General features: G+C 31.3%; 1 protein-coding gene across 1 annotated transcript in view; it reads right to left on the bottom strand.

Moving 5' to 3' along the window:
• The window catches only part of LOC125826341 (copal-8-ol diphosphate hydratase, chloroplastic-like), a 75,055-nt gene that overhangs the window by 12,760 nt on the left and 43,160 nt on the right, over window positions 1–19,135 (bottom strand). The window lies entirely within an intron of this gene.

Here is a 19,135-nt window from a genome sequence, read left to right as displayed (position 1 = left end):
CACTTTCTTACTGATAAAACAATATTGAATGATAGTACAATCAAGTGGAATATAGTATAGGCTATTAATAGGATTTAGACTAGTTTTTTTTTTAAGGTTTAATTAACCCAGAGATTTTGCCTTATAATAGAAAAGCATCTCATTTTTTTCTCACTTATAACAAGCTATCTTAAAATTTCCCCCCTCTAAGGAAAAATTACTTGGATTGCTACCTTTTAATAAATAATTACTGATTTTAATGATATTTTTTTATTTATTATCATTTATAGCAATACATAGCAAAATCTGCAATATGTATTATAAGTGAATTATGTATGCAATATATATGTATTATAACTGTTTTTTTAAAATATATTATGTTTGTTTGGTAAGAAATTGACACATTGTATTATAAGTGTATTAAAATGTGTGATAAATTTTAATAGAAAAGCCAACGGGAAAAAAATTTGGGTCGAAAAACTTTTTCGTAGTAACTTGGAACTTTCCAACCTAGTCCAGCTTTGGACGAAATTGGAGTCCGTGAGGTCTAGGGAAATCTGGTAGTAATTGGGTGATCTAATTATGAATTTGATCACATGAGTAGATAGATAAGACGCTAAGGAATCCGTACGACTTTACGGAATTGAATTCGGGCGAGTAGAACTCCCGGAATTGATCTAGGCGTGAACGATAGTTTCTAAATGTCGTTGGTCGAAGGTGTGTTGTGAAATGGGGTCTTGGAAATAATAAAAATAGCTCACTGGTTCCGTGCAAGCCGTTGGGTGGGATTTCTGCCGCCAAGGCGAGGCCGTTGTAGCGGGGTGGGTGCCGTTGTAGCTGGGTGGGTGCCGTTGTCGCAGGCCAGACGCGACTTAAAGTCGTAAATAAATCCCAAAATGTTTTATTCTGTAATTTTTGGATTTGAGAGCTAAGGAACGAACCCAGGTCTTTTCTTGACAGTTTTCCACCATTCTTGAGGCTAAAGGTAAGATTTTTAACTCCCCGAATCCGTTTTTTCGATCCGTAGAACGTAATCTAATGGGTAATTATCGATGGGGGATGGTTTTGATCTGGAATTTATGATGGAAACAGCCCTAATTGGGAGATTGGGAGATTGGGTATGATCTAGGGTTGTTAGAATTGTTAGTAATCCGGGTAATTAGTGATTGTTTATTGATTCCCATATTATATTGATTGTTTGTAGACCAAAAACAAGCGGCACGAATTCGGAAAGGGAATGATCAAGTTTCTTAGGGTTTCAAGCTTGTTTCGAGGTAGGTAATAGTTGTGATTCTATGATTGTGTGATGTATGTTTGTTCTTGCTTCATTATGATACATGTATGTATGTGAATGTTGCATTATTTATCACATTAATTGTAAACGAGGATATATGAATGATGAATGCCATGAATCATGACTTGATTGTATGATTATGGGAATGTACTTTGTGATTGTGATTGTGGCTTGTTGAATGGATGGGGTGTTGCGTTCCGACACACTAACTTGGATCAGTTGCCACGTTCTGGCATAATTATGGGATCGGTTGCCAAGTTCTGGCATAATCATTGGATCGGGTACCACGATCCGGTATGCTAACTGTTTGGATTTGGGTTCCATGAGAGGACCAATGATTTGATATAATTATGTATCTTGAGAAATGTAAAATTGTATCTTGTTCGTAAGTGTTGATAATCTTGTATATGTTCGATATATGCATGTGATTATATTGTTGTATTGGCATATGTATGTTGCACTTAGTGGGATAGCCGCGTGATCCTACCAGTACACTGTGGTTGTGTACTGATACTGCACTTGTTCTTTCTTTGTTGAGTGCAGGGCATCTTCAAGCAGCTATTGACAGACCTCGCTTAGAAGATCAGTGATCATTCGAATTCAAGGGTGAGTCAGTTCTTCCGGGCTGCCATGAGTTCTCTTTCGTCTATGTCCACCATTTCGGACTTAGACTATTGCATTAGGATTTCTTATGTTTAGTATGGGGTTGTACCCCTTCTTGTTTAGACTTATGGTTGAACTTTAGATGTTTTGGTACATTGTCTTTCAGGTTCTAGGTGTATTTTCCGCATTGTTTAGTCGTTAGATCTTTTGGAAGTTTATGGAAACTTCAATCTTTAGCTATTTAACTTGCTTCCGTAACTTAAATGCTTTAATTTTTTATTTAGTTGCTGGGTTTGGGTTGTAGTAGTGGTTCTCCCACCGAAGAGTTAGTGTGGGTGCCAATCACGACGGTCTGGATCGTGACACAATATTAGGCGGCTAAACTCTAAAGCATTATGCTTTATTATACTTGGGGAGAAATCAAAATAAAAAATAAAACAACTAAATTGAAACAGAGGATATATTCAGTACTCATGTTAATTAAAGAGGTTATAACCAGCAAAAATTAAAGAGGCTAATTAAGCAAATGAGATTAATCTATAATGCATGAATTTTGAGTTATCTACTTTTAATTTAATTATAATAAAAAAAGGACTTTAACTTTAGACATCATTCAATTCATATATGGCGCATAAATTCATGCACAATATATATAGTTATTAAAGTATAATTTTTCTTTTATATGTTATTTAATTATTTTTTTCCGTCACTTAGATTTCAAACTCAGAGAAATTATTATGCCACTATATAGTCAAGCAGCCACATTTGACAGTAGTTGTAATGCGACTCATGCAGCAATATTTCTGACGAGAAAATTCTCCAAAAATAAAACATGACAACAAAATAGTACAACTTTCAAAGTAATGCAAGTATAGGTCCTTCATCGTTGGCTACTCTTCTACGGAGGTGACAAGTACTAGCTCGAAACACTATTAGTAATACTTTAGAAAATAAATTTCTAATGATTTTATTCCACAACGAAATAGTGACATGAAAGAAGGATGTTAATGAATATCCTCCTAAGTTATAATATGTGGTTTAAAAAGATGTTTGATTAGTAGCCAAATGGAATTGACTTATGATCCCATAATTCCTAGGCATTTATTTTATTTTAGTATACAAAATTAAAAGATATATAAAATTGACACGTAAGGGCGAAAATGAAAAATTATATTTTATATTTGTTATTTTCAAAATAATACCATGATTTATATATTCAAGGGTTAAGAAAAACAATATATATATATATATATATATATATATATATATATATATATATATATATATATATATATATATATAAATACGTTTAAATATAAATTGAAAGATAAGAAAAATAAACTCAAGTTGTTTGTAAATAATGGTCGCGTTTGTAAAATATGTTGTAAAATCCTACTCAGTACTCCTTCTTCCTACTCCGTTATCTTGTTTAGTAGTGATTTGTTACTAAATCTATGTAATTTCTCCCAAAATTACTTTTTTTTTTTTTTTTACTCTGTTCATCTCTTTTCCTTACCCCTTTTCTTAGCACCTGCTTCTTTAACCCCACCCTGGGATACACAGTCCTTTTGGTTCCATAACCATGGCGGACTTTCAACTTCCTTAGGTATTTACAGGTTAATCCATCGGGGTTACTAAGAAGATAAGGAACTAATCATTTACTAAGAGTAATTCAACTATTAAATAAACATTATAGTAATATAAACATTATTTATAGAAATAGTATATAATTATACATAGCAATAGTACAATAATAATATCTACATGATATAGGGAGAAAGTTACAAAGATCTAGAAAACTAAAAACTACTTACATGATAATGGCCGGAATGAGGTTTCCCTTTCGGGAGTCCCCGAGTGACCTTGCAACTACTTGAAAATTAAAGCACTCACACACTTTGTACACACTCTTTTTTTTTTTTTTTTGAAATGGAAGGGGAATATGTAAACTATGAATCCTTACAATCTTACAAACACTTTACTTGATGCTCTTCTTGCACTTCGCTCTACCTCTCTTCTTGCAACATGGTTCTTATTTATAGGAGTCCATCCAGATTTAAAATTCGGATTCCAATTTCTCAAAACTTTCTTCACCTGCCGGGTGCTCTTTGGGCCTTATCGTCACATGGCTTTGTGAAACCTTTTTTTGAAATTGAGTGTCCTTCTTTTGTCTTCTTGTGATAGTGGAGTCGTCTCTATTAGTAGTGGACATGTAGTGGAGTCTCCTTTATCATAATGGACATGAGTGGAGTCTTCTTTATTATAATGGCTTGTGATGTCACTGCTTACCTATTTGTTTGTCTTCTTGTTTTGATGTCATGCTTACGTATTTCCTCTAGGTATCCAGGTTGTGTAGTGCTATGGAATCAAAACTCATCCCGGAATCATTGTCTTCATTTGGATCGTAATGTTGATTAAATTGGTCTGATAAATTATTTTCGTCACTGCTACTTTCTATGTCTTCGTGGTCAGAATTTGCTGGGTCTGGTTTTGGATTTTCTCGTATAATTTTTTCTTGTACCTCCTTAGTTTTTTCTGTGAGTATTTTGTAAAGGGAACTTTTTATTATTTTTTCTATCCTTTTTTTTTCTTTTTTGGAGGAATCCTTTTGTCTTTTTACTTGTCTCTGCCATACTGAAACTTGCCGGCAGAATTCTTACACTTTTTGGTAAAGTGTCAACCATCAACGGATTTGATGAGTCTTTACCCGCTACCGTTTGAACGGGACTAGCTATACCTTGAGCTGGTACAATAGCTTTTTCTACATTCGTTGGGGAATGTACACCCGTTTTATCCATTTTGTAGTGAGATGGAGAACTCTTACTTTGATCGGTATTTCCAAGTAAAAATCTTATCCTCTCTTGTAATGAGTGGATATGTTGTGTCATTTTCCCTTTTTCTGTTTCTAGTCTTTCGATCGTCTGATTTAGTCTTTTGAATCCTTCTGTCATTGAGGAACAATGATCGCAGAATATTATTCTGTCAGTGTCTTTCTGAATATTGTATTGCAAAGATGGTCTTGAAATTTGTCTCAAAGTTGGGCTTATGAATTAGTTAGGTCCGAGAGTTCCTCTGGCATAGTCTAGTGCTTCATTCAAATTATTGAATCCCTTAAACAGTGGGGTAGGAAAGTCTTTAATTGAATCTACTACTTCTATCCATGTCTGAAATACTCCCTGTAATCTTCCTTGGACTACTACATAAAATCTGAATTTTTTGTCTTCATTTTTGTCCGTAAAATAGTGGCTTAATGAATTTACTACTGACACGAAATAACTGTTGTCTCGAGGAATCTTGTTGTATGCTATCCATAGGTTGTCTATTAAGCATCTTTGAGGTCTGTCTATCTTCGTTTCTGGTTTTACCCTGAAACTTAGATTAGATGGAGGATAGAAAATTAATTTTTTTTTTTCCAAAATATATTCTTTCCATGCTTGTTGTATTTTGTCTTGTTTGTGGTTGAAATAAAGTATTTCCTAAGAGAGTCTGCAACAAGTCTTTGTCTTTCTGTCCACTTGAACTTGAACTGGATGCTCTGTCTTTATCTGTACTCATGCTGAAAACAAACAGTTAGTTTTCATAAGTCTGCTTAGTTGATCTGCTAAAGAATTATCTTTTCCCTTTATATGTTCTAAAGATATATTGTATATTGATGTGGCGTCTAAAAAATTTAACCATCTTCTTTTACTACTATTTTTTCCTTCTATTTGTTGTGTCGTAATTTTCCTAACCTTTAGAAAAATAACTTTTGAAATGTTCTAAGTATAAAACATCTTAAGAAAAATACTTAGAAAGAGTCGCCACTTAATTTTTTAAAGAAACTAAGAAAACTTATAATTTTCAAAGATTTAAACAGAAAAAATCATTTGAAAATACCAAAGGGGGTTCGGGGTTCAATTTACACTTCGAGAAGGGTTTAAGCATTCGAAGTGCCCGCTAACATGCGGTTGATCTGCGACTTGACTAAAATATATTTTGACTATTTTTAGGAAAATAATGATTTAACATAAAAAATAATAACTTACAATATTTGATTAACTTTGAGAAAATAATTAAATAAATGACACATTTTATTTTGATTTTTTAGAGAAAAGGATTCAAAATGGAACAATTGACTCGAAATACAAGTGATTAGAATATTAATAAAACTAGATTAATTAGAATTTATTTAATTCATTTTGAAATAACGATTTAAACCAATTTAAAGCATGAAAATCATTTTTTAATTAATTGACTAACCTTTTTGAGAAAAAGATTAAGTAAGTATTATTATTTATTTACACTATTAGATTAACTTTGAGAAAATAGTTAAACAAAGAGCGATTTTATCTTTTAGGAAAAATGGGACCTTAATTGAAATATTTGATTTAGAGACAAGTAATAAGAATTTTAACGAAACTAAATTAGTTGGTTTTTATTTGAGTCATTTTTTGGTTTATGAAAAAAAAGAAAAAACTATTTTAAACTAAATAAAAAAAATGACTAAGATTATAAATGAAAATACAAAAGTTGATAAAAAGAGATTTATTGGAAAATAAAACAACATAGAGAAATAGTTTGTCTTTTGGGGAATTTGATCAAGTTAATTAACAATTCTAAAGTTAGAGTTAATGATAATAAAAACAAACAATAAATAAGGACAATTAAATAATTTAGAAGTAAAGGAGAAATGAATTTGGGCCCTTTTTGGGCCAAATTCGCTGCCATTATTGGGCTTAACCCAATTCCCGTTTTTGTATACACGTGGTGTATATTAGTGTATATCGGCGTGTGTATAGGTGTTTTTCGTGTATATCTTGCTCCCAAACACCCGTATTTTGCCTCAGCTCTGTATTTTCACACTTTTCGACCTGTTATATGAGTGTATACCGATATATATCAATGTATATAGGCTGTATCTCAGTCTTTTTCAGCTTTTTGAGACTTGTTTTCAATTTCCAGCCCCTGTACTGCCCTATTCGGATGACCCAGCTGACTTAAAGAAAAGAAAAATTGGGCCCCTATGGCCCAATCATCGAAATGCAACGGGGGGTTGAAGCCTAGGAGGACTCGGACATTATTTCACATGCAATAAGGTAAAGGAAAGGAGTTAATATATAATCCAATTAACAAAAATGCAAGAAGAACACACTAATTTAATGCAAAATGCATATTTTGACTCAAGAAAGATGTATACTAACAAACAATCCTACCAAAGGGAATCACATAGAGGCATACTGGACACCAACAAATTTGAAGAATAAAATAAAATAAAATAAAATAAATATAATAGGAGAACACAATAGCCACTTAAGCCTAAGGAATTAATGTGTCTGCTATGCATGCCTACAGATGGCAAGACAGAGAGAAAAGGACACAAAAAAGGGACAAAGTTATTCATTATCATGCATATTAAAAGATATAGCAATAATACATATACTACACTAACCCATAACTTAAATTAAAAGACACATGAAAAGCTATTTTTGTCTTGAATGATATGGAAGTGATTGCTCATGAGCGACAATAAATTAAAGAGGATAAAAAAAATAGCAGAAAGCAGTCGTACGTTACTACTAAGGCTCATTCTTGAGACAAGTGGGGAAGTAAAGGATAATATGTTCATGCACTATGTCCTTTATACAATATTAGACCAACAATCCAAATTTAAAAATAAAAATAATAAAAAAAAAGGATGAAGAACTTTAACACTTGTTCCAATACAGCCTTCAAAAAAAAAAAGACTACAAGAGATTGACAAAGAAAACTAAAAAAAAGAGCGACTTATCACGCAAATTCTAACTACAACCGACACTTCATCAATAAACAAAATCACTTTAGATAAATGCTTAAGCCATGGCCACAATGATCTTGAAAAGGACAAGTATAATATTCTTATAATATTCAACACAAACTTTTATAAAAAAAAACATATACTTCCACTGTTCCCAGAAAGAAAAAATGCATTACAAATTTTAATAAATATGGAGCATTAGGATTCCTTTTGTAGTAATTTTGAAAAATTAGAGACTAAGGACACATTTGAAATTTAAGCACAACATTTAAACAACCCTTTGAAGTAATGTTAAGAACAAGAAAACTTGGAACAAGGCAAGTTGTAAACAGAGACCTAAACAATTGCTATCAGACGCATTCGAACGACTCCAACAAGTATCACATAAATATTGACGCTACAAAAGAAAATAAGAACGAGCATGGACCAAGCGTGATGAATCAATCCTATTCAAAACTACTACTCGCAACTCGGATAATTCATTTTCGAGAATAGCTAAACCATAACCGCTTGGTTTATTTGCATCCTCCAAACACATGACAAGCAAACACGGACTCTATTTCGACAAGTATGGACGGGGTGGTATTAAGATGATTAACGAATAAACAAACAAAAATCGTAATGAGCACAACTCAGCTAAGAAAAACTAGAGAAGAGCCATAAACAAAGAAAAGCAGATCAAACAGGCGATGAAGTCATTTCGAGTACGAAATACACATAATAGTTTCGGAAAGACTACGAAGAAGAGAAAACTTAGGCTCAAACTATATAAGATCAGCTCATAACCCAACTACAAATATTTCTTGATTTAACACTCATCGGAATCGAAAAGGAGAAGGGAAGAGGTCAAGAGTTGTTTACCTTGATGTGGGCAGCGAACAGGGACAGGGTGAACAAGGAGTAACAACTTGACCACCGACTTCAAACTTCCGAAAACTCCTATGAATACTAGCAGTTCACAAACAAAGGAAGAGCGTATATATATTTAAAGTGTATTTCTCTTGAGTTCTTGCCAAGAAAAAAGTCCCCCCAAACACTGATTAAAAGAGGGAATATATAGAAGAAGAAAATAAACGTTTTGGAGAGGAAAATCCATTAGAAATCAAACAGCAATTTCAATCCCCTCTGCTATTTTCGAAACCACAGTCAAGGGGATGGGCAAAAGCTGATTTCCGTGAAAAAGGGGGTAAGGGGACGACGAAGAGTATGGGCGCGGCAGACGCCTGCTGCTTTCCGAATTTGCTGGGATTTGCAGCTCTTGACTTTTGGTTCTTGCGTAGAGAAGAAGAAGTTAGGTCGGTTTGGTATGTGTATGTATATGCTGATGTATGTTGAATGGAATTGTTGGATCGGATCTTTTTGGTACTGAAATGTAAAGGAATGGGCTGATGTAAATTGGAATGGGTTGCTGATGAGGATTTGGGAGGAATGGGAATTGTTACTGGAAAAGGGAAATAATGAACTGGGTTTCTTTTGCTGAAGGAATTGGGCCAGTTCGAGTACTGGGCTGCGAATTGAAAAAGAAAAAAAAAAACAGAGGCCCAAAATTTGGCCTTTAAATCGGCTGAAAATTGTTTAGGAATAAAAGTTCAACTAAATCTAGATTGTAATCGAATCGAATTTAATCGATGAATTGGTTAAGACTTAAACAAAATGAATTAATACGAATTAATTGATGAGCTTCTTAATCTTAACGAAATAAAAAATAATTAACTTAATTATAAACTAATTAAATCAATTACAAAACTAATTATCTCAAAATTATAACTACAACTTAAAGTAAATTAATAAAATATTTAACTAAAATGTAAAATCTTTTGTGATAATTTTCAAATATTTATAAAATAGCGTGATTGCAAAAATATACATACTTATTATTAAAAAGTGATAAAATTATTTTTAAAAAAATAACTTGAAAGTATTTTGAATTTCATAAAATTTATTAAATCAAAACTATAACCATTCCTAATATTTAAAATATAATAATTATTATTATTTATTTTTTTTGACGATTTTTGAAATAATCATAAAATATACTAATTATATACATAATTATGTAAAACATGTACATCATCTAAAATTTATGAAAAGTGACAAAACTATTACAAAAAATCTTGCAAACTATATTATTATTTTTTGGAACTTTATAAAACTAATTATTTTAAATCGTTTGAAATTGGAGAAGCTCGAAATGATTAATTTATATTGTGGAGGGTCAAAAGTGGGTGTCAACACTATTTTTTGGTGGAATTTGACAATAGCCTCGCAATCTGTTCTTACCAAAATTTCTTGTTTATTAATAATGTATAATTTAAAACTATTTAATCCGTATATAACTGCTAAAATTTCTATATCTATGTTACTCATATTTCCTTTTTCTTTGTATTTTCCACTGTGATAAGCGCAAATTTTTTCGCCTTTTTTATCTCCATATTTATTGTTTTTTGTTTTCAAAACTGCCCCCCATCCTTCGAGACTTCCATCTGTTTCTACTATTGGGTAATCTGTTTCTAGTGGGAGGGCTAAATCTGGTATATCTTTAACCATTTGTTTGAGTGTTTGTACTAGTTTTATGTCTTCTACATTAAAAGTCTTTTGTCCATTACTTTCTGTTTTAGAGTATAGGGGTCCTGCTACTTTCCCTAGATCTTTGATGAAGCTTCGTGCATAATTTAGTATTCCTAAAATTTTTTGTAAGTCTTTAGTATTGTCTAATTTATTAGGCATGTCTAGGACCTTTTTTGCTATATGGGGTTGTAATTTTATCTTTCCATTTCCAATTTCTACTCCTAAAAATTTTATAAGAGTCTTACATAATTCCATTTTCTTCTTGCTAATTATAATTCCATTGTCTACGAACAGTTTGAATACCGTTTGTAAATGTCCTAGATGTTCATTGGTATTATTACTAAAAACTAAAATATAGTCTACATAAACTAAAATAAAGTTTTTATAGTCTCTAAATATATTATCCATCTTTCCTTTGAAAGATTGGAGGGGCTGTTTTTAAACCGAAGGGCATTACCAACCATTCAAAATGTCCTTCTGGGCAGGTAAAAGCTGTCCATTCTATACTATCTTCATGCATTTTGACTTGCCAATATCCGGACTTACAGTCAAACTTACTAAAAAAATTTCTTCCTTGTATCCGATTTATTAGTTCTGATTTGTCTGGCAATTTATATCCATCCATTCTAGTATTGTCATTAAGTCTTTTATAGTTTATTACCATCCTAGCTTTCCCTCTTAGTATTTCATTATGATTTCGTACCATGAATGCGGCTGACCTATGCTTTGAAGTTGACCTTCTTATTATCCCTAAATTTAATAATTCTTTTATTTGATCTTCAAATTCTCTCAGGTCTTCCTTCGTGGATTCTATTGAAGCAGTTTTAACAGTATATTCTGGGTTAATAATATCAAGTCTGCAGGTTATATGATTGGCTTCCCAGTGCTTCAGGGGTCTTTCTCCAATTATTTCTAGTTTATCTAAGATGGAAATTACTTCGTCTAGGTCCTTCTGTTTTTTTATAACTCCTATATGCTGTAATCCTTTTTTAAAATTATAAAGTTTAGTATTTATTTCTATTAAGTCATAGCTTTTCTCTATTTGTATATCAGATAAACTTAATTCTAATAATTCAATTTCTTTAATGTCTTCCTCTTCTTTCATAACATGTAATTTAGTACAGTTGCATTCTTTCCCTTTATTACATTTTAATGTATTTGTATTGTCGGTATTTTTAACATACCTTGATTTTGTAAAAACTAGCTCTGTTGTTATGGAGGTTTGAGTCATGTTTTTGGAAAATATTACTCCGTCTCTAGTGAGGAGACAACTTCCGTTATTATGTAATAAGAAATCTAAGCCTAAAACAAAGTCTATCCTAATATTTAAATCTCTAACCCATATTTTTTCTAATTTATAAGTGGGTTTATAGAAGTCTGCACATGTGTTTAAGAAACTTATTTGAGCATTACTAACATAATGTTTGTATATATTTGAAGATCCGTCCCATTTGCATGGCGCTTTGTGGTTCGGGAAAATCTTTTATTATTTCTGTAGGCAGGATATTTCTATTTATTATACTTTTTGTACATCCCGAGTCTACTAGAGCTAAAGTTTCTATTTCATAGTTTTGAATTCTTATTCTCGTTAATATTTTGATAGTATTGATCTTTTTGTCTTCATTACAAATTAATCCTTCAAACGATTTGTATTCTTCTTTTTCATTTAAGAGTTCAATTTCTTCCTTTTCTTCTTCCTCTTCTTCTACCTTTTCTTTTCCTTTTTCTAATTTATTTATTCTGTCTTCTAAACTATCAATCCTTTTTTCTAGAGACAGTAATGTTTTTTCTTTTATACTCGTGGTCTGGTCTATAACTTTAATGTTAAATATTTTATTGATGCACATGAGGCATCCTTCTATATAGCAATTCGTACATTTAGCTCTTCTGTCTTTACTGGGATATCCTGTACAATTAAAACATTTTTGGCTATCTAAACCTTTCCCTTTTGAAAATTGGTGATCGCAATGTATATTGACAAATGTAAAATCCTTGATGTCTAATTTTTCTAATCCTATCTCATTTATTAAAGTTTCTTCTTCTGAATCAGACGAGTCGTGTTGTCTTCCTTCTAAAGCATCTATACTTATTACTGAATATATACTTTCGTTATCTGACATGTATTCATCTACATTTATCAGGGTTTCTTGGAAATCTTCTATGAGTTGGGAGTTTCTCGTTCTACTATTATTTCTTCCTGGACAAGTGTTAGCAAGATGTTCTTCACTTCCACATGTAAAACAAGATAGTCTATTTTTATAGATTCTATTATTATTATGTTTTCTTACATGTCTATCTTTATTTGATAAGACTTTTTTTTGCCGTAGATTTTCTTAGATAATATTTTTTCCTTGGTCTGTAGTCTTGGTTATTTTGATATTTTCTTCTATATTTCTTATTTGGTGTACTTTGATCATAGCTTTGTGTTGTATATATATTTTTACAAAAACCAGTCTCATTTTGCTTTAATTGTTTTTGTATTTGTATATTCGTACACTTTTCTTGTAATATTTCTATAACATGTTGTATTTTATGTCCAATAGACCAATTAGCATTTGGATTTTGCATAACTCCTTCTCTTTGCTCCATCTCTCTTCTATTTCTCTTCCTAATGCTCCAGGGAGTTTATTAAAAAGCTTTTTTCCTAAGCTTTGATCAAACGCATTGCCGCTTATAGCACATAAATAAAATAATCCTTTAAAAAGTTTTTGATATGGCTCCAATTTGTAATGCTAAGTTGTTCTAGTTTTATTAATGCATTCTTTTTAAAACTACTAATGACTTAGTGAAATTATACGGGTTTGGTCCCATATTTACTAGTTCTTGGAATTCTTGAGGGTAAGTTACCTTGTATGCTTCCCACATTCCTTTGATTGATTCTCCTAAAAAGGTTTCCATGTATCTATACATGGTTTCTGCATCTGTCTCACTATAATGATGTATGTAATTTGCTACTACTATTCCCTTCCATACATTTATTACTGAGTTCTACAATTGAGGATCATGAGCTGCTATATTTAATAGCTTACCTCTATCTCCTCCATCTTGAAACTTGATAGGGCTTCTATTGGCATTCTTATTCCTATTGGTCTAACCATTTCTGGTTCTGTTGCTGGGTCTTGCCTATATACCCGATGACGTGGTAAATTACCTATATATACGTTTAAATAGACGTATAGAAGTTCAAAGAAATCATATTAGTAATTTAAATTTTCTCTTAGGATAAATAACGTAGTACTCATACTAGTTAAAGTATATGTCATCTAGATTATATAAGAAAAAATTTAGGCCATTCGATAAACAGATTATAATTGACCAGGAATATCATTGGTATTTATTAAAAATAAGACAGAACTATATAGATATATACGATTTTCTGTTAGAACAAAGACAACTATATACAGAACAACTAAGGTTATTTTCTGATTTATTAACATCAAATCAAATATCCTTTATACATCAAGAAATAAGACAAATAGATTTACAAATACCCACTATATGAGCAAGAGTTTATCACTATACAAAAGAAATTAGAATAGAAACACAAGATTGCAAAAATAGAACTCTATCTTTAGCATAATAGGAAGTATTAAGAGGTTAGAATACTTAGATTTAGAAATAGTTTCAGAAAAGAAATATCGAAGAATAAAATTTAGATCACTACTTAAGTGTAATTTCACAGAAGGAGACCATATTTTGCATAGCGAGAATCAACATTTAAATACGGTTACAGATTTAATAATAAATTTAGCAGAACATAGTCAGTCTAAAGACGAAAAAGTTCTAAAGATAATAGAAACCATAGAAACACTGCAGCATAAACAAAATAAATCATTAGAAAAAATAGAACATAATTTTGACTTTCTTAAAAATCAGCAACTAGATATAATTTCTAAAGTACAAACCATAGTAGTAAATAAAATAACTGATAACAGTCCTCTAGAAATACTAAATAGCTAACTAGAAAAACTTTATAAAGAGACAAGAAATTAAGAAAGAACTAGGTAAGCTTAAAGACTTAACCCTTTCATGAACAATCTCTTTTACCAAGAAGTCCTTAGAAAAACAGCACAATTTCAAGCTAACCCTGAAGGTTTATCAGATTACATTCCACCAGGCAAAACAGATTCTATAAGTGTAAAACAAAACAATTTGATAATATTTGCTTTATTAGAATTAAATAAAAACCTAGGAGACCAAATAACAGATATAAATAAAAAGTTAGATATTTTATTGAAAAATAAAACCCCTACTAAAAAAGGTAAGCAAGAAAACGATATACAAGACTTAATAGAACAACTCAAGAGAGTTGAATTAACTCCTCAAGAGGATAGACCTAAAAGAAAAGATAAAACATTGACCTTTTTTCAAACAGGAATAGAATTCCCAAGAAAGACAAAGGACCAGTTTCTCTCAAGATCGACTAGGAAACAATATGTTAGCTCGAATAATGAATAACTCATCTAGACCTAGTAGTAGTCATCAGCTAGATGAATTAATAGATGTAGATAGAGACATAGAAATTTTAAACAAAATAAATTAAAGTTGTTAAATCCACAAGTTCTTTACAATACAGGATTTTTCTCATCAACAACACATCTATACAGACATTATAGAGAAGAACAGTTAAGTGTATCAGAAAACGATAGTGAAAGTATAAATCTAATTAGTAAAGAATCTATGCAAGAAATACAGAAAAGACGAATGAATCTCATGCACATGGGATTGGTGGTAATAGGGCTTAAAGGATTAAACTAGAAAAAATTTAGGTACTAAAGTACTAATCACTTTATATGATAGCAGATGGTCAGAATCTAAAAGATCAATAATAGGTTTAACCGAAGTAGACATGAGTAACAATGGAGGAATATTTTACTGTAGTCCAGATTTTATGATAAATTCAAAAGAATTTGGTAAGTACGTAAAAATAGGCATACAGACCAAAGGGTATGAAGAAATGAACTGTGGAAATAATCTTTTAGTTTGTGTTGGCTTTATAGGAAAATTAGCCAGCAACAGCAGTTCAAGGTTTAAAATAAAGATAGACGATGCAGTAGGTATAATGGGAAATAAAGGAATCAAGTTAATGAACCTTTTAAAAATAAATTCAGAAGAATATGCCGGTAGAGAATGGAATTTAGAAAAATTCTGCAAAAAAGAAGTATTACGACCAAACGACCACCTCACATACACTAATACTAAAGGGGAGACATCAATTAGATTCACTGATTATAAATATACAGATCAAAAAGAAATAGAGGAAGATTTAGAAGATAATGAATCCACCATTAATATGGAAGGTATGAATATCCAAAATATAAATGAAGAAGACTACGAAGTCGACTTATCAATAGCAAAGGCTAAAGAATTACACCAAGAAAATAAAACAACTTTGTTTAAGTGTAAAGGTTGTAAAATGGGAAAAATAGATATCTCTATAGTAGAAACACATTTTAAACGATGCAAATTTAGAATAGATAATTATGGGTATAGACAAAAAGAAACACCAAGAAGAAAGCGATGATGAGACAACACGCAGTCTAAAAGAATTCATGGAAACCGCTTCTTCTAGTTCAAGTCCATTTCAAAAGACAACCCACATAACACCAGTAGAATATACTATAGGTAATTACCACGTCATGGGTATATAGGCAAGACCCGGCAACAGAACCAGAAATGGTTAGACCAATAGGAATAAGAATGCCAATAGAAGTCCCTATCAAGCTTCAAGATGGAGGAGATAGAGGTAAGATATTAAATATAGCAGCTCATGATCCTCAATTGTAGAACTCAGTAATAGATGTATGGAAGGGAATAGTAGTAGCAGATTACATATATCATTATAGTGAGACAGATGCAGAAACCATGTATAGATACATGGAAACCTTTTTAGGAGAATCAATCAAAGGAATGTGGGAAGCATACAAGGTAACTTACCCTCAAGAATTCCAAGAACTAGTACATATGGGACCAAACCCGTATAATTTCACTAATAAAATACATAGCCTAATAACAGGAGAAGACCCTAATAGCGGATTAGTAGTTTTACAAAAGAATGCATTAATAAAACTAGAACAACTTAGCATTACAAATTGGAGCCATATCAAAAACTTTTTAAAGGGTTATTTTATTTATGTGCTATAAGCGGCAATGCGTTTGATCAAAGCTTAGGAAAAAAGCTTTTTAATAAACTCCCTGGAGCATTAGGAAGAGAAATAGAAGAGAGATGGAGCAAAAGAGAAGGAGTTATGCAAAATCCAAATGTTAATTGGTCTATGGACATAAAATACAGCATGTTATGGAAATATTACAAGAAAAGTGTACGAATATACAAATACAAAAAACAATTAAAGCAAAATGAGACTGGTTTTGTAAAAATATATATACAACACAAAGCTATGATCAAGTACACCAAATAAGAAATATAGAAGAAATATCAAAATAACCAAGACTACAGACCAAGGAAAAAATATTATCTAAGAAAATCTATGGCAAAAAAAGCCTTATCGAAATAAAGATAGACATGTAAGAAAACATAATAATAATAGAATCTATAAAAATAGACTATCTTGTTTTACATGTGGAAGTGAAGAACATCTTGCTAACACTTGTCCAGGAAGAAATAATAGTAGAACGAGAAACTCCCAACTCATAGAAGATTTCCAAGAAACCCTGATAAATGTAGATGAATACATGTCAGATAACGAAAGTATATATTCAGTAATAAGTATAGATGCTTTAGAAGGAAGACAACACGACTCGTCTGATTCAGAAGAAGAAACTTTAATAAATGAGATAGGATTAGAAAAAATTAGACATCAAGGATTTTACATTTGTCAATATACATTGCGATCACCAATTTTCAAAAGGGAAAGGTTTAGATAGCCAAAAATGTTTTAATTGTACAGGATATCCCAGTAAAGACAGAAGAGCTAAATGTACGAATTGCTATATAGAAGGATGCCTCATGTGCATCAATAAAATATTTAACATAAAGTTATAGACCAGACCACGAGTATAAAAGAAAAAACATTACTGTCTCTAGAAAAAAGGATTGATAGTTTAGAAGACAGAATAAATAAATTAGAAAAAGGAAAAGAAAAGGTAGAAGAAGAGGAAGAAGAAAAGGAAGAAATTGAACTCTTAAATGAAAAAGAAGAATACAAATCGTTTGAAGGATTAATTTGTAATGAAGACAAAAAGATCAATACTATCAAAATATTAACGAGAATAAGAATTCAAAACTATGAAATAGAAACTTTAGCTCTAGTAGACTCGGGATGTACAAAAAGTATAATAAATAGAAATATCCTGCCTACAGAAATAATAAAAGATTTTCCCGAACCACAAAGCGCCATGCAAATGGACGGATCTTCAAATATATACAAACATTATGTTAGTAATGCTCAAATAAGTTTTTAAACACATGTGCAGACTTCTATAAACCCACTTCTAAATTAGAAAAAATATGGGTTAGAGATTTAAATATTAGGATAGACTTTGTTTTAGGCTTAGATTTCTTATTACATAATAACGGAAGTTGTCTCCTCACTAGAGACGGAGTAATATTTTCCAAAAACATGACTCAAAACCTCCATAACAACAGAGCCAGTTCCTACAAAATCAAGGTATGTTAAAAATACCAACAATACAAATACATTAAAATGTAATAAAGGGAAAGAATGCAACTGTACTAAATTACATGTTATGAAAGAAGAGGAAGACATTAAAGAAATTGGAATTATTAGAATTAAGTTTATCTGATATACAAATAGAGAAAAAGCTATGACTTAATAGAAAATAAATACTGAACTTTATAATTTTAAAAAAGGATTACAGCATATAGGAGTTATAAAAAAACGGAAGGACCTAGACGAAGTAATTTCCATCTTAGATAAACTAGAAATAATTGGAGAAAGACCCCTGAAGCACTGGGAAGCCAATAATATAACCTGCAGACTTGATATTATTAACCCAGAATATACTGTTAAAAACTGCTTCAAAGAATCCACGAATGAAGACCTGAGAGAATTTGAAGATCAAATAAAAGAATTATTAAATTTAGGGATAATAAGAAGGTCAACTTCAAAGCATAGGTCAGCCGCATTCATGGTACGAAATCATAATGAAATACTAAGAGGGAAAGCTAGGATGGTAATAAACTATAAAAGACTTAATGACAATACTAGAATGGATGGATATAAATTCCAGACAAATCAGAACTAATAAATCGGATACAAGGAAGAAATTTTTTTAGTAAGTTTGACTGTAAGTCCGGATATTGGCAAGTCAAAATGCATGAAGATAGTATAGAATGGACAGCTTTTACCTGCCCAGAAGGACATTTCGAATGGTTGGTAATGCCCTTCGGTTTAAAAACAGCCCCTCCAATCTTTCAAAGAAAGATGGATAATATATTTAGAGACTATAAAAACTTTATTTTAGTTTATGTAGACGATATTTTAGTTTTTAGTAATAATATCAATGAACATCTAGGACATTTACAAACGGTATTCCAAACTGTTCGTAGACAATGGAATTATAATTAGCAAGAAGAAAATGGAATTATGTAAGACTCTTATAAAATTTTTAGGAATAGAAATTGGGAAATGGAAAGATAAAATTACAACCCCATTAGCAAAAAAGGTCCTAGACATGCCTGATAAATTAGACAATACTAAAGACTTACAAAAAAATTTAGGGAATACTAAATTATGCACGAAGCTTCATCAAAGATCTAGGGAAAGTAGCAGGACCCCTATACTCTAAAACAGGAAGTCATGGACAAAAGACATTTAATGTAGAAGACATAAAACTAGTACAAAAACTCAAACAAATGGTTAAAGATATACCAGATTTAGCCCTCCCACTAGAAACAGATTACCCAATAGTAGAAACAGACGGAAGTCTCGAAGGGT

This window comes from Solanum verrucosum, unplaced genomic scaffold (assembly GCF_900185275.1).
Source record: "Solanum verrucosum unplaced genomic scaffold, falcon-dt-bn FXZP01000060.1, whole genome shotgun sequence".
Taxonomy (NCBI): Eukaryota; Viridiplantae; Streptophyta; class Magnoliopsida; order Solanales; family Solanaceae; genus Solanum; species Solanum verrucosum.
The sequence above is the reverse complement of the archived record's forward strand: the minus strand, read 5'-3'. Positions and strand labels throughout refer to the sequence as shown.